The sequence below is a fragment of the Polyergus mexicanus genome, unplaced genomic scaffold (assembly GCF_030449975.1).
Source record: "Polyergus mexicanus isolate NDT 795.1 unplaced genomic scaffold, iyPolMexi1.0 SCAF_25, whole genome shotgun sequence".
In the NCBI taxonomy this organism is placed as follows: Eukaryota; Metazoa; Arthropoda; class Insecta; order Hymenoptera; family Formicidae; genus Polyergus; species Polyergus mexicanus.
Window position 1 is genome coordinate 255,970 of NW_027223345.1, and position 16,083 is coordinate 272,052.

Here is a 16,083-nt window from a genome sequence, read left to right on the forward strand (position 1 = left end):
GCTATGTTTGGCTATTCTAGTTTTGTAGTCTTTTTTAGGCGATCGAGAGATATCGTTTATGTCAATCGGTTTTATAAAAAAATACAATGAATATTTTTTTCTAACTGCTTAAAAAATTTCAAAATTTCTGCGTTTTTCTTTGTTCTGCGTGTAAATTTCAAAAGTATTGCACTTTGAAAGAAATATTATTTATATATAACAAGGAAAAAAAAGGAAGATCGATCATTATAAAATATATTTTGATTTTGGACATTTGTAACTTAGATTTAAATTTTCTCCATTTTAACTTATGTTAAAAGATATACAAGAATTAATATCGTGAATACAAATAGAATTGCTTTCTTGCAAAATTTTTTATTTACTTTGAAGATATTCGGAATCGCAATGTGAAAATATATACCGTATAGCTGTGTATTAAAATACAATATATTGTATCGAATGAGCATCATTAATGTGCCTCTAATATTGAGTTGGAATGACATTAATACGAGAGATACAAGATCTCATCTATAATTGCTAATATTACGAGTATTATGGCACACACACATTTTGATCGTCGATGAGTGTTCGTCACTGTCGTCTAGGTGTTGTCTCTAGCGGTGCCTCACAATTAGCCTCGCGATCGCCGGTCGTCACATGGAGGGATTCTCACGTGGCAGTCGGTCAGGGCCGTGGAGCACGCGTGGGTCATCGACAAAAGGGGGATACCACGATGGAAAACGAAAGAGCGATATCTGTCGGACGATCGGATGCCGGTGACGGGGTAGCGAGGAAAAGCGCGAGCATCGATGGCGAGGGAGGGTCGGGTCGATGAATACAGAGGGGTGAGAGAGAGAGAGAGAGTGTGCAGTTTACCTATAACCCATAAATCGACCCCACTTTTCTATTAAGAGACACACGATTGACTTGCGTTGGTCGGCTCTTCCTTCACCCCTCTCTACCTACCTACCTACCGATATCATCGATGCGCCTCTTCCACTCTTCTTTTTACTCTTCCCACTTTTTGGTCCCCGCTCTACAACCGGTACCCGACACCCTTCCCCTAATCAACCTGCTTGGTACTCCTCGCCCCCACTGTCTCGTTCATCCATCCCCACTTGCCGTTACTTCCTGCGCAAACCTCGTTCAATCCCCCTACCAACCTGTTCGTCGTCGAGTTTTTTTTCCGTGCGCGAGGAGAAGCTCGGAAACATGGCCAGCACCGTATCGACGAAGGGGAGAATCGAAGAATCGCGATTCTTCTCTCCGTTGCACCGGCCGATTCCCGACGTTCACCGTCGATCGCTCGATTTCTTCATTCGGCCGACCGCGATTACATCGGCAAAATAAATAGACCGGACGAAAGGGGTTAAGGCCGAGATTTACGCGTAATTTCGACGATGACATTAAATTCTTTTAATCTCTCCAATTTATGTTTCACGCTGACGCAATCAAAGAGTTTGAGGCAATAATAAGATAAGATACTTATGGTGTAAGAGGATTTTGCAGTTGATAATATTTTTTATAAGATTGATTATGTAGCTGCAATTATGTCTCCAAAGTAGGATATTGTGTTCCCCTGCAGTTTTTCATCTCATATTGCCTCAGATTACACTAATTGTATCATTTAATTATTAAAAAAAATAAATGAGATCTTTTAGAGATAATATGAGCTCATAAATTTTGAATTCCAGGCCGTACACGTAAGCCTAAAGAACGAACGTTTTATTGCTTCCAACTTTCCTTAAATTTTGCAATTTTCATGATTTGACCAAGTTCAAAATTTCGGTTTTCTCTTTTTTGGCGTGATTATAACTTCTTGACATTCAAATAATCTCGAGACATTTTGAAAACTAGTATAATGAATACGCCGCGCGTTGCTCGTCCGTGGATGGACAACGGGAATCGAAATGAAAATCCAGATGTAATTACCAATTCGCGATATAATCATCACGAAGCTTCACGTATTAGCCCTTTAAATTTCGTCAAATCGCACTGATGCGCGAGGGCGCGGCAGAGAGAAAGAGATAAACGATCGCTCATACGGTTCTATAATTCGGGGGGTTATGAGCATTTGTACAGAGCAACGCAAACCGGGCCGCTCTTGATAAATCTAGTTAGTTTCGCTCGTCACTGATAAACATAATTAAAGTGTAATCTTCCCCGGTGTGCGCGCCAATGAACGGCTATCTTCTAATATCGACGTGATTGGTTATCCGTCGCGATATCCTCGTAGATGATATCTTATCAATGTACATCGGGTGCTTAAAAATTCAATATGTGTATCTTTAGCGCCTCTCAGTTCCTTCAAATCTTTCGTGCCATATTTTCAGAGATTTTAGAAAAGAATGCTCGCGCTCTCGTGAACCGTGCGTACTTCTTGACCGATAATTTATCGTACTCACCCACACAAGCATGCATAATGTAACGTATCATCGAATAATTAAGTGAAAATTAATAATTTATATTGCACTCTATATGAATACGTAGTTATATCCCGTATTATACCGTCTTTTATGCGCATTATATTATTATTTTGCACGCTAGGTTATATTCTGATTTACATTAAATACCGCGAGATGTTTCATGGGATGGGATAATGTGCGAAACGTAATACTACGAGCCAGTTTCGCATTCGTAGTATTTGTTGACTTTTGTTAATTTTAATTTGATTATATCTGATAAAAAATTACAATAGCGATTACCATATATAATATATTTTGTAGTCTCATAATCGTTTATAATACAATATGAATGGAAAAATCAATATAACGACATATTCTTTGACGTCTCATACTCTTTTTAACAGAATTTAACAATTCTTTACAGAGATGAAGTCGCTGAAATTTTATTGGAATCCGAATAAACTAAAAATCAAACGTGTGCTTATTTGCTCAGCGCTAAATATTATTATTTTTTTTATCGAACATTATGCACATTTGCACTCATTGTCAGATCAAACTATTTCGATCCAACGAAGAATTTTTATTTGGATTTAAAGCGCAATGTTACATTTTATGGATCCAATACGCACTCGACCGTATATTACGCATACATACATATCGATACATCGACTAAATGCCGCTGCCGATTATTCTTGACTAATGCATAACCTTGGTACACACGTATTAGTTACAAATGATCGCGCTAAAATACTGTAATCCGTTTAAAACGGTCAGCAGTAAGTACGGCGTGTTTCATTGATCAGACGTATCGAGTCATCACATGTTATTGATCGAATCGCTGCTGATATTTGATCGTACGAAAGGGTAGTTAGCTACGTAACATTTCTCAAGCTTAATTGAAGGTGCGAACGTGTATGTCCAGTCAGATGCATGATAACGTACAAGCTCTAAAACGCTGTGCTGCGTCTAAACCTTAGAACATATACAATAAATGGAAGGGGAATAGCCGGCTGAAAAGTGTCGGAAGGAAGAAAATCGTAGTTGCCTCTCTCTTGCGAGTAACTACGTATCGTGTCTATAGATATACATACTTTTGTGTACGCACACATGTGACTAATGTAATCTTTTTTATTTTTCATTGGGCCAAACCGGTAAGCCGTGCATGCGCACTTTTGAGCAGTTACTCACAGGAGAGAGGCAACTATGATTTTCTTTCTCACTTCCTACCGACATGTTTTTCTATCGGGAAACAAAGGTATTCCCCTTCTATTTATATATAATATGTTCTAAGGTGTAAACGGAATAAGGCGGCAAACCGATCGGTAATAATTTCGACGCGTCTCATTAAGCATCAGGCATAATCGATCGTCAAACAGCGGCCGTGTAAACACCCGGCCGAAGACGGGCGCATACATTACGCGCCTCAAGTATCGCATATAGCACCGAACGTATCGCATCGTAGCCGCGGGGATGAAAGGGGACGAGGGGGAAGAGCTGGACGGAGGAGGGTGGGGGAGGATCTCTTAAAATACACCCCTGGGGCGAAGTCGAGGAGAGCGGCGAACGCGCGAGCGACAGAGACAGCCGATGCCAGATCGACGTCGGCGGTAGAGTGGAGGCGGAGGGGTGGCCGGGACAAAAAAAACAAGGGAGAGAAAAAAAGAACGGAGGAAAGAGAGGGGAACGACGGGGAGGAGGAAAGAGAAAAATGAGAGTGCGCGAGAAAGGGGGTTGAGGCGCGAGGGGAATTCTGGCGAAAAAGACGCGGGGGTCGCGGAAAAGGGTGCCGCCCCAGCGACGAATTTTCGGGTACGCGGCCATTGTGACGCGGGGGCGTGGCCGCGCAGACGCTCGAAAAGAAAAATCGACGCGGTCCGCGGGGATGAAAAGCAGCGCGCGCGCGCGCCGCGACGGCGGCCTAGCGCAAAAAAAAAGAGAGGAAAGAGGACGGCTAAGAGGGCCAGAAAGAGGGAGGAAAATGCGCGCGGCCGAGATTTCGCGCCGCGGCGCGGCGGACCGCGCAACCCTCTCTGGCGAAAATCATCCCCTCTCTTTCTTTCTTTCTCTTCTCGTTCTCCTTTCCGATCCCCCGATGCTACCGTTTTCTCCGTCTATCTCTCTTTCGCGCGTGCCCATTCTCCGCTCACGACTGACTCCGTTCTTTGTCCCTCTCTTGCCTTGGCACCTTTCGCGCTCCTCCGTTCCCCTTTTGTCACGGTAACCACCCCTTTGGTGCTTCTCACGAGTCCTCTCCTTCTCCGCGTTGCCGGCTAGAGTACCGGAACAGGAGCGTCGGCGCGAAGGGGTACGCGAAGGGAAAAGGGGATTAGCGAGAAGCACAAGGAGATGGAGAGGGACGCGCGGGGGAGAAGGGCGACGGTGGCGGGACTGGTTGTAGGTGTACGTAGAGCGAGCAGCATCAAAATTATTTTCCAGCGGGCACCACCGCCACCACCCCGAAATTTCAGCCCTTTAATTTCAGATGGTATGATAATTCGCGGCGATATTTCACACGAGTCTGGAACCTGGCTCAACGTGGATTTTATTGTGGCTGTTAGAGGAGGGTAGGCGGAGGGGGGAGGGAGGGATCGCGCACGGCACGCAAAATTTCTCGGAATTACCAAAAAGGCCCTACGAGAAGGGATGCTCGGTGAAGTTGTTAATTAATCTAGGCGTCTGGGCCGTGCTCGTGGTCGACCGATCTCGCCCTATGTCAAATTGAATACGCCTTTTCGGTGCGTCGTGAATGTCGGAGATAAACGGACCGCGCGAGAAAGTTCTTCTCTCTGCTACGATTCCCGGTATAATATTTACAACGTTTGGTCGCGAAATTATTATTTTCGCAAATAAATCTCCTTTTAAAGAAAGCAAATTACTAAACCTAAACCGATAGAATATTGTAATTAGCGCAAAATGTTTTGTGTAAAGGCTTTTAGATAAACAATCGAAAATTGTTGATTTTCCAAGAGCAACGTAAAAGCGGTAATCAAACAATATTGTAATGATTCATGCGGAATATTAGTATGTAACGCGAATAATAATTTCACTCCTATACTGTGTTGTAATTATTAGATCTTGCGGCGATTATTCATGATTTCATTTGAAATTTATCGTAATAGTAACAATAGTAAAATCTGTTAAAAGGCTTTCCAGAGAGAGAGAGAGAGAGAGAGAGAGAGAGAGAGAGAGAGAGAGAGGAGAAGAGTGGCACGTATTATTATAACATAATTCACATAGAATAATTAAAATTGTAGTAAATATGCTTATCGAGCTACGTGACAATCCGACCAATAAACACTGATAAAATTAAAATATAAAATTTGCGAAAGAGTTACAATATTCTTTCAAGATTTTAATTGAACGAATAAATATTTATTATATTTCAGGATACAGTTTTCTTCACACATATAAGGGGTATTTGTCAAAACTCTAGTATGCCATAAAATGTATTATATATAAGATTTTTACGAAAAATAATCTCAAGCTATTATTTGCTATATATTCTTATATTTATGATTTTAATTCTATATAAGTATAAAATATATAATTACAAGAAAAGATAATATTTTTATAATTTTTATCGTTAATTTTTATCTGTTTGTAAGATTTCTGAGACGAGATGTAAATGAAGATCGTCATATAATTGTAAGAATCTGTGTAGAACTATTTAGAAAGTATAATGAAATTTATATATACATTTTCGTTTACTGCATTTAAAATATAGTGTGGTAATTCTTTTTAGTTGTGCTTTCTTACACTTTCTCACAGTAAAGCGTAACAAGTGCGCGAAAGGGAACGAGAAGTGAGAAGAACAAATAATAAAAAACGAAGGAAAAAAAGAATAGAAGTTCCAACTCTCTCTTAAAAAGAGCGAACTTTAGTATCTTTTAAAGGGCGTTTCTTCAGGATAATCTCGAAGTCAGCCGCGATACCTAACCCCGGACGAGCTATAGACGATTGCACAAATGGGCTAAATACCCTCGTGTGTTTCAGCATCCATGGGGGTGTCGTGGGTGCCGGTTGTCGGATGGGCGAGGTAGGGCGAAGGGAGGGAGGGTCAGCGTGTCGAGAAGCACCCAGGACTTTATCCCCAACAGTGCAAAGCGGTGCAATTTTGTTTTCGGGGGAGGACGGATGGTACGGGCGAGGTCGGCGAAGAATTGCGGTGGGAGAGAAAAAGCGGGGGTGCGAAGGGGTGAGGGGGGGGGACGATGGAAAAGGATCAGGAACCGCGGTCGGGCGGAAGAAGCGAGCGAGAGAGGCGGCAATTTTTTAAAATTAAGGCTGTTAAACCTAATCTCCAGGTGTGCAGGCGCAAGCGCGTAGAAGTCGTAAAAATTCTCGTACGCCGTATCCGCGCTCACGATCATCTCTCTCCGTCTCTTGCCTTCTCTATCTCGCGTTCCTGCTTTTCCACGCACCCTTCCTGCCTGCGCCTTTCGAGCAACGCCGCTTGCGCCGCGCCCCCGACATCCCTTGCCGGTGGTTAAATTGCCGCACGAAACGTTCTTAATGTCCAACCACGTCGACCTCCGTTTTTCTCTCTCTCTCTCTTTCTCTTCCTCTCTCTTTTTTCCCTCTACCCTCTTCTTTCCCTCCTCCCCTTCGTTCATACAACTATTTCTCTTTCTCGCAATCTATCTGTCGGTCTTTCTCTCGCTTCGTACTTTTGTGGACCTTTCTCCCGCTTTCCCTCCTTCCTCTGTCTCGCATCGCGGTCTGTTTTCCGAGGGTCGCTTTTCTCTCTTTTGTTTTTCCGCGAGACTCCCACCGCCCAACTTCGTCGTGGACGCACGAACAACCGCGATGGTCGCCGCGACGCTCGTCATCATGCGCGGAAAGAAGCGTCCAATGTCGGATTACGAGCATCGCGGCCGCGACGCGATAAAATGCATGATATATGCTATATATATCGCGTCGTTTATCAAGCATCAGATCTTTGTTATTTAAAAACGCGCGTATAAAATGCGAGTTTCAAATTCTTCACGCTTATCGAAGCGATTGATATTTTCAGAGATGCGTCTGATCAATCATAGACTATTTCTACTGATCGTAGAAAAATACAAAAAAATTATATATCACAAGTTAAATATATATATTAATAATTTTCTACCGGCTTCTATACTTTACAAATATAACTTTGCGGATTTAAATAAAACGATCCCTACCATATAAATTTATATTTTAATTATCCTGTATAATTATCTACAATATATTAAGTATATAAAATATATATAAAAAAATAAAGTTCTATTGTATATACGGTATATTTCAGTTATTACGCCTTCTGTAGGCAAACCAAGGCGTGAATGATCTCGTTTACGTGAAAAAAGTAAAGAAAAAGGGCTGCACAGCATTGCGTGTTGCTAGATTAATCTAAAGTGTGCGCGTGCAAGCGAGGTATTTGACTCGGCAAACTCGATAAATTAGCGATATTACGATGCAGTATTGGAACGACCTTTGAAACAGCGCTGTCTGCAAATCGCGACGGCGTTTGCCTTCATCAAACGTCGCGGCAAGGCTTTATTGATTTTGAGCTGCGGCAATTATCGTTTCGATTGCGAGCATCGTGCGAATATCCGCGGACGCCCGCGATTCCTCTCTTCCGAGAGTTCATCTCTCGCGCGCGTTATTTTTACTTACAAGAGGGAAAACGCAACATGATCTCCTTATTTATACTTTCCGCATAGAAATCCCAAATCGATCTCCGTTGCAATTACTGGTCCATTATCAGAGACCGACAGGCGCGAGTCTCGGCGTTGAACTGCGTCCGTCCGCGAATATCCGAAAAGTTGATGCTGTTTCCGCTCCGCGTGTCACGGTGATGCGGGTGGCGCATTTTTAAATCGGCGATCGCCCGAGAGAACTCGCGCGGGAATAAACATCGCGGAATCGACGGGAAGCGCGCATCCGTTTGTTTACGCTCGCCGCGCGGAATTTAGCGATTCTAGGTATTGATAGAATGGATATATCATTCATTTCTGATGTTTCTTAAGATTTAACGCAAGACAGATGGAAAATACCTTTACGATATTCGTTATCGATTTTGTAATCGGTAAGGGGTAAATATTTTATTGTATTTTACAACCATGCACAGAACATATGTGTTTGTACTCCGGCGTTCCTATCTCGGAATTTTTTCTCGATATATTGACACACAGAGAGTTTTATACAATACTGCATTATTATTTTCTCATATACAAAATCTGCCCCGAAACTATCACATATTGTTTCAATTATGAATATGACCAATTTGAGTTCGATTTTTTTAAAACAGTGATTTTATGGGATAATTATAATACACAACTCGTTAGTATTTAAATATTACAATTTCTAAATATTATAGATGCATTACACGGATAATTTTAATTTAATTTCAGATAACGTAAAATCTATTTAAAATCGAATAAAAGACAAAATTTATCATCTATTTACATTCTTGAAATTTAATTTCGTTAAAAATTTGTAATTTTCAATATTAAACGTCTCCGTCATTATCGATTTATTAAATTAAAGTGGCCCTACCGTTTTTTCTTTATATTTCAATTTTTGTAGTGGAAAGTAATTGCTCTTAATAATAGAAACGGCTTTTCTCGCGTATTGTGCGGCATATTTTGATGCTGACGATCGGCGGATTCGCGCATTTCTACGTTATCCATCATTATAGCGAGCTTAATGGCCCGCGATCGTTATTGCCGTAATTCGACGACTTTGGATCAATACTTCGCGTTACCGAAGTGATGATTTTTAAACTTCGATATGACCACGGTGCGTCAACGAAATACTGGCGCGACTGTTTGACGTCGATCCGTCGGCGTTCCTCACCTTTTCTTTTTCGAATCGTTATTCGCCGCATTCTGCATCTACCTGTGAACGTCAGTGGCTCTCAATCTCCGTAATAGGATCCGATTATAGGAATCCGCTTTTCAGTCTCGAATTATTGTCAGCGAATTATCAGCGTACGTAATCATATGAGCATAATCATACATTGTAGATCGTAAAATATACATTTTCGAATAAAGGATAAAATTACGCGAAACTTTAACCCAGATCAACAACTTATAATTGATGTCATCTCAAAAATGCTAATGCCAATAAAAAGTATTTAATTTATCATATTTTAATAATTTTGCTTACATTTTCATTAATTCATTATCTGTATTATTTAGAAAATTGTGGCATTGTTTGTAACAATTATGACGTTTATTTCTGGAATGTTAACACCTCATAGTGAACATATACATTTGTCTATAATTAATGACCAAGTGTGTATCCTTGGTAAATTAATAAAAAATTATTTCAACGTATTATTTGTACGCATGATTGTCGCTGGCGCTGATATTTGCGATATTACTACTTACGGCCGCCCATCCCCTAGCTGCTGTGAATCCCGTCATAAATGCATTTTGCATTGGTCGCCTGCTCATTAAATTACGCATTTGCTTTTTCTACTCTTTCGATCGTGATTATCCTCGAATTGTGCGCATTGACAAATTGCATCCTTGAGAACCTCTGATTGCGCGTGACTTAATGGGGGGAGACCTCGCCAGCATTTTATTGAGTTACTAAATTATAACGGAAGCGTTGCAATTCGAATCTATCCTCGTCCGTTTTTAATGAGACGGCTTGATCGTATTTTGTCGAGGAATCGAGATAAATTTCGTCAAGATTGTAACGGCGCGGCGTCCATCGCACTAAAAAAATAATAACATTTGCAGGATAAATAGAAGGAGGCGGATAATGAAGAAATAAATGAAACGTGACACTCGATCCAGCACCGTGAATTTTTCAAAACCGTTTAAAAGCATTTCGCTGCGAGTCGGAAGTAGCTGTGTGTGCACTTGCGCGTCGCGTCTTGGTATTGGCAGAAATTGAATAATACAACGACCAGTATAACGGCCATTGCACAGAATTTCCAGCAAGAAATTCTTGTTCCGCCGAAATTAAAGAAATATAATATTCTCCGACCTTTATGACCATATAAACCATTAATCTTTCATTAGTAATTAATTTTAAACTTTTCGCAATTAAAGTAGAGTTAGTGTTTAATATACAGAATTGTTGGACGAAGAAAAATGTCAGCTTTTTTTTTATAAAAAAAGATCAATAATATGTGAGATATCATGCAATTGATTAATTAAACAAATCTAATTGTGCGATATAATTATATTAATTAGGATATTGTAAAATTTTTTAAGCTCCTTTCGCATAGCTTAGGGGTAAAGGATCTCGCTGATCTGGAATACCAGTATCGAAGTCTCCGAGCAACCCCTCGTAGGGGAACGACAAACGCGCCACGCAGCGGAGGGTGTTCGTCGCGTTTCTTCCCCGATCGGCAAGGTAGGGTGTCGTTGCCAACCCTCTCGAGGGGCCCGGGGTTACCGACGTTATGCATCGGCGAACGCGGCGCGGCCATCTTGGAAAAACGAAAGCGGGCGACGCGGCGACGTACGAAAAACAAAATGAAAGCGCTTGCGCCGCCGCACCGGTATTGAGCGAGGCCCCCGGCGCCTTTTTGCATTTTCATCCCCTTCCCCCTTCGTCCCGTTCTCCACCTTGCACCCTCTTCGCTCTTCGGGCCCTCGAATCGCTATTACCCCTCGCTGCCCTCCCTCGGTTATATCCCTCCATGCTCACCAGCCACGCTACTCCTTCTCACTCCTCTTGTCAACCCTCTTTCTCCTTCTCGTCCTCCATCAAGCGCGAGACTCCGGCGTTTCTGCTGCCTTCAACCCCTCTTGGTCATCGTCATGGCCGTTTACTTTTTTTGCGTTTTAACACGTTTTTAAACGAACGTGAAAATAAATACCTGCATCTTGATTGGATCAAGGTCCCCCCGTCGATCGGTTTCACCGATTTTACCGGAGACGCCCGTCGACGTCGATTAAATTTCGCTTTTTTTCTTCCGCGTCTTTTTTCGCTCTAGTAGAACAGCGGATTCGACAGCGGTCGGGATCGAATACCGGTAAACGAGACACAGCTGTTCTCTCGGAATCGATTGCTTCTGCGAATAGAAAGACTCACGGTTGCCGCCGCAACGAGAGGGGTGAGACGATGCGAATCGCGAGCGGATAGTTGCGTGGCGCCCTCTTTTCCGAGGAACACGTCTAACGAGTGGAGCAAACCGGCGAAATTGTTGTATCGATTTAACGGTACGACAAGCCTGTTGTACATTCTATTTGTACTATTGACGAATTTGTGCTGCAACTAAGTTATCAAGAGTATCTCCTCGGGTAATATTAGCACGAAAGAAAACAGACAGGTTATAGAAGTATCGCGGAAATGTGTTTTATATAATAATCTCCGCGCTATGTCGAGGTACATAACGTATTAATATTCCTTAATTAGCTATATTTATAGATAGCAGCGTACATCTAATAATATGAGCTTTTGAAACAAATAAATAATAGCGATGTCTGTAAAACCTCTCCTGTAATATTATACGGTACAGTCAGATTTTTATTTTTATTTCGACAGCAGACTCTTAAAATTCATTTTCGCCGATCGGTTTCGTATTTGATATCGTGAAGCGAAAAATGTCCTTTGTATATGTGTGTGTATACATATAAATGCTACAATTTCAAATCACGATATGACAGAAAAACGTGCAGTGATCAAATATCTCGTGATTTAGAAGCAGATAAAACAATTGATTTTCTAATTTTATTGTAAATATGATTAATATGTAACGTCTCTGCACTTCCATATGTGATTAAAGAATAATAAAAATATGCTTTTGCGATATGTACAAAAAAAATTTAGTATTAAACAGAATAGATTGTATAGAGTTAATTTTCGAGGAAACTTGGAGAAAAATTAGTAGGAACTCACTTCTCAGCTTTCATGTTTTCTTTTTCTTTCTTTTTCCCGCGAGAACGCTCGTATCTAAAGTCGTATATTGCTAGCAGTCTCAAGTAGCTTGACGTTCTGTCGTCTCCCCCGAGGGGCAGACGAAAGAATATGACACGGGGACAAGCCGCGAGAGTAATATGTGTTTTATAATGCAAGGCGCCGGGGTGGAGGAGGGAAAGAGGAAAGAGGATGGACCGAGGAAATGTTTTCGCGACCCATACCCGCGGGGGCGGCAAAAGTCGGCGGTCTCCCTTAATAATCTCACATTCTTAAGCACGCCGACTTAATTTGCATTTTAAGCGTGCGGCTGGAAAAAAAAGAATTCCGCGTCGTTTCCACAGACGACGACGAGACGATGTCGGTTTACCCGCCTGGATCGGCGAACTTATCGCGTGTCAGGAGGGCATGAATTTTTATTTCTCGTGTCACTGGATAACTCTGTTTTTCTCTCGCGCTCTCTAAAGTAGGAACGCAGATCCCCGGTGATCTCGGGTTGATCGGTTCTCTCTCGATGTCAGGAGTAATAAAAGGATTACCCGTTCTCGGCGCGCTGAGCAAATACGCTGGATTTCCGACTGAGAAAGTCGGAATCAAGTAATAGTAATAATATAATTAAAGTAATCACATTATAAAGAATACATTTGTTAAAGTCATAAATCTTTATTACTCTCTTGTGAATCATAAGAGAGGACATATTATAAAATAATCTTGCAAGACGTTTTCACGGCGATCTCCCTTAATACTCTTTTACGAGGTACTGCGTCCCCTTCGAGACCTACGTTTTATTAAGGGTCGTTACTCCCACTACGTCCATGTGTGTACATACGCTTATCCGTTTGCAAATGCGTCGGTGTTGGATCCCCACCATACTTTGACGGAGCCCCACTCCTATTCCTTTCCTAGCCCTTTCGTAGAATATAGTGGTGGGGTGCGATTAGATACATAGGGGAGGTTAGATGAAAATTTAGATGAAAGTTTAGATGACGTTCGTGTCCGCAGGGTGCGTCAACTCTAGGCATAGGGATTTGTGCACATTATGAGTCTATATAATACTATAGCTTAATGTAAAGGATAATCTTTTTTTTTGTAATTGTAGTATTTAATAACATTTAATAACGCTTTATATTTACACGAGTTATATAAGTTATATTTTTAAACTTTCTTTACGCTCGAAAAGTGTCCGGTCTTTTTTAAAGTATTTTTTTTTTCAACGTTGACGCACACGTTCACACAATCTATCTGTGGCATTTAACCTAAATACATTGAGAATTATTTCAGTTTTCGAAATAAAGAAAAATCTATTTTAATCAAGACGAAAAATCGAGTTATTACGTCGATGCTTGATAATTTGTATTTAGTGAAAAGAATAAAATAGAGTAAGTAAGTAAAAAAAAAAAATATATATATATATATATATTGATATATTCAATAGTGGACGTGATGGGCTGTATGATGATATTGATACGCCAGATATTTAAAGACACGAATAGAAGGGGTAAATTGCTGTTTGCACATAATAAAAAAGCTATCATCGTTACCTTTAGTGCAATTACTAAAGGCTGCGGTTTTCTACACGCAGCGGCGCCATCAATTATCCTAATAACGCTATTTCATCACGAGCAATTACTTGGTTATATGCATTTCGGCGTACTGGCGAAGCACACTGTTGCGCGACGCGGCATTAGAAATCCTTAGAGCTTAAAAGGGCAACAATGCGGCGGAACATACAGAGCGACTGTTCCTCGGAGAAACCATTCAAAGGGTTTACAAAAGCATAACCAACTAGCGTGAGCTGGCTGCAGAGAGAATGCGAATAAATGCAACGCAGTAATTATCAGGTAACGGGACAAGTGAGTAACAACGCTGCGCATAGTTGTAACAAACTTTCGCATTTAATTATATGCCCCGTCTCTTGCGATCGCGATTGCATCGCTCGCCGGGATAAATGGGCCGCGATAGAGTATTAAAAATGCCGAAGATTAAAAGCGGTATTATTAAATGCGTCTGTCGTACCATGCCCGATCGCCATTCCGCGACTTTCATACGAAGCATCGTATCGATCAACGCCAATGAGTTTTATCCTCAATCGATTATTTAAGATTTCGTTCTAATGACGCTTCGCGACACATGGTTGCATTTCATTTAGCGGAAAATCCGCAAACGCAAAGGAAGCGGGAGGAAAGGGAGAAGGTGACAGGAAGGCCGACCAAGGGAGGCTCGAGACGCACGTAGTTCTGAAAATCTCGAAAAAAGTGTCTCCCTCTTCTCGTGCATCTCGCGCGCGCGGAATCGCGTTTCGCGGCTGCGCCGACGTTGCATCGCGCATTATTTAATGGACGGTTTTTCGCTTTGTTCGGCCGACTCATTAACCGCGGGGCCTCCCGATTGTACTTTGCGCCCGTTCTCCGCTGCACCGGAGAACCGTGGCTCGTTGTTCCGGAGGGTGGGACGCAGGAGAGAGAAAGAGAGAGACAGAGAGAGAGAGAGAGAGAGAGAGAGAGAGAGAGAGAGAGAGAGAGAGAGAGAGAGAGAGAGAGAGAGAGAGAGAGAGAGAGAGAGGACGGAGGAGGGAGACGTCGCCGGGGGGATGAAGTGGAGTGGAAGAGAGTGGTGCGCGCGGGGGGACGTGCAGTCGCGTCGTTGCATAATGAACAGGACGCCGGCACCCCCAGGCCCCGGTTCTGCCTTCACCGAAACCCCCCCCCCCCTTGTCTCCCCGTAGGCGCCTCACTCGCGCGCCCTCATCCCCGTCCTCTCGTTTCTCTCCGCACGGCCAACCACCCCCTGCCTACACCCTCTCGACTCCACCCTTCGTCAACCTATTATTTCTCCGTATTACGTTACGTCGCGTTACGTTACGTGCCGTGCCGCGTCGCTGTTCGAGACTCGGCGGAACGGCAAAAATGATGATACCTTCTCCGAGAAACAGGAGCATGAGATAGCTGCGGGGATGTTCTCGGCGCCCAGATGCCGTTCACGGGCTTCTTGTTTCCGATCGAATGATAGCGCGGTTTGATGTGCATCTCTTATAAATGTACAAGAAATTAATTTAATCAAAATTATTAACTTATAGTCTCTAGATTAAGAAGGTAATCCTATGCGTAGAATAAGAAAATAATCGAATAATCAAGTAATTTTTTTTTTCTAGAAAGTCCCTCAAAATATTGTTTACAAAATTATCGATGATGCATTTGTCTTTTTAAGGCATTACAATATAATGTTATTGTAGATTGATTAATCGAAGCCGCGTCTTAGCGTTACGTATGCATTCTTCCGTATTTATCTCTATTTTTATATGTAACGGATGCAGAACTAATTAACGGACGGCGTTGTATGCACTGCCAGGCAACGATAGAAAGTTACCTGGAAAACTCGCTAAAGCGAATCTAGACGGTCTTTTTATAGCGGCCCCTGTCGCTACCCTCCCATCCGCGCCGTGTATTCCAATTTAGCACTCCCTTTTCTTCGCTCTCATTGAAACGTTGGACAGACATCCGTGGATTAATGCAACGTTTCGTGACGTCGGCCAACACATAGCGGGTAATACGATAGTGAAATTTTAATACCGTGGCGCATTTTTTCCCCGGCTACGAATCTTCCTGTCTCGGTGTAGGTGTATTATTCGCTTTTTCAAAAAATATTTTATGCGCGGCACGATCTCACCGTAATGCGGACGCATGTAAAACAATGACGTCCAAGTTAAATAATCAAGGAATATCTTGAAAAGGAAGTTTCTTCGGCGCGGCATTAAAAAAAAAAGTATCTCTATATCGACATAATAGAAAAATCTTAAATTTCGTTCTTCAGTCTCATGTTACTCCACCCGTCCTCTTAATAAGGGGATGAC

At 42.1% G+C, this 16,083-nt stretch overlaps 1 long non-coding RNA gene and 1 pseudogene across 3 annotated transcripts in view; one reads left to right on the forward strand and one right to left on the reverse strand.

Annotated features, from left to right (window-relative positions):
- LOC138943205 (uncharacterized) overlaps positions 1–16,083 on the reverse strand; it is a 178,944-nt gene that overhangs the window by 106,828 nt on the left and 56,033 nt on the right. The gene's annotated exons all lie outside the window — the stretch shown is intronic.
- LOC138943208 (uncharacterized) lies at positions 560–6,897 on the forward strand (annotated as a pseudogene).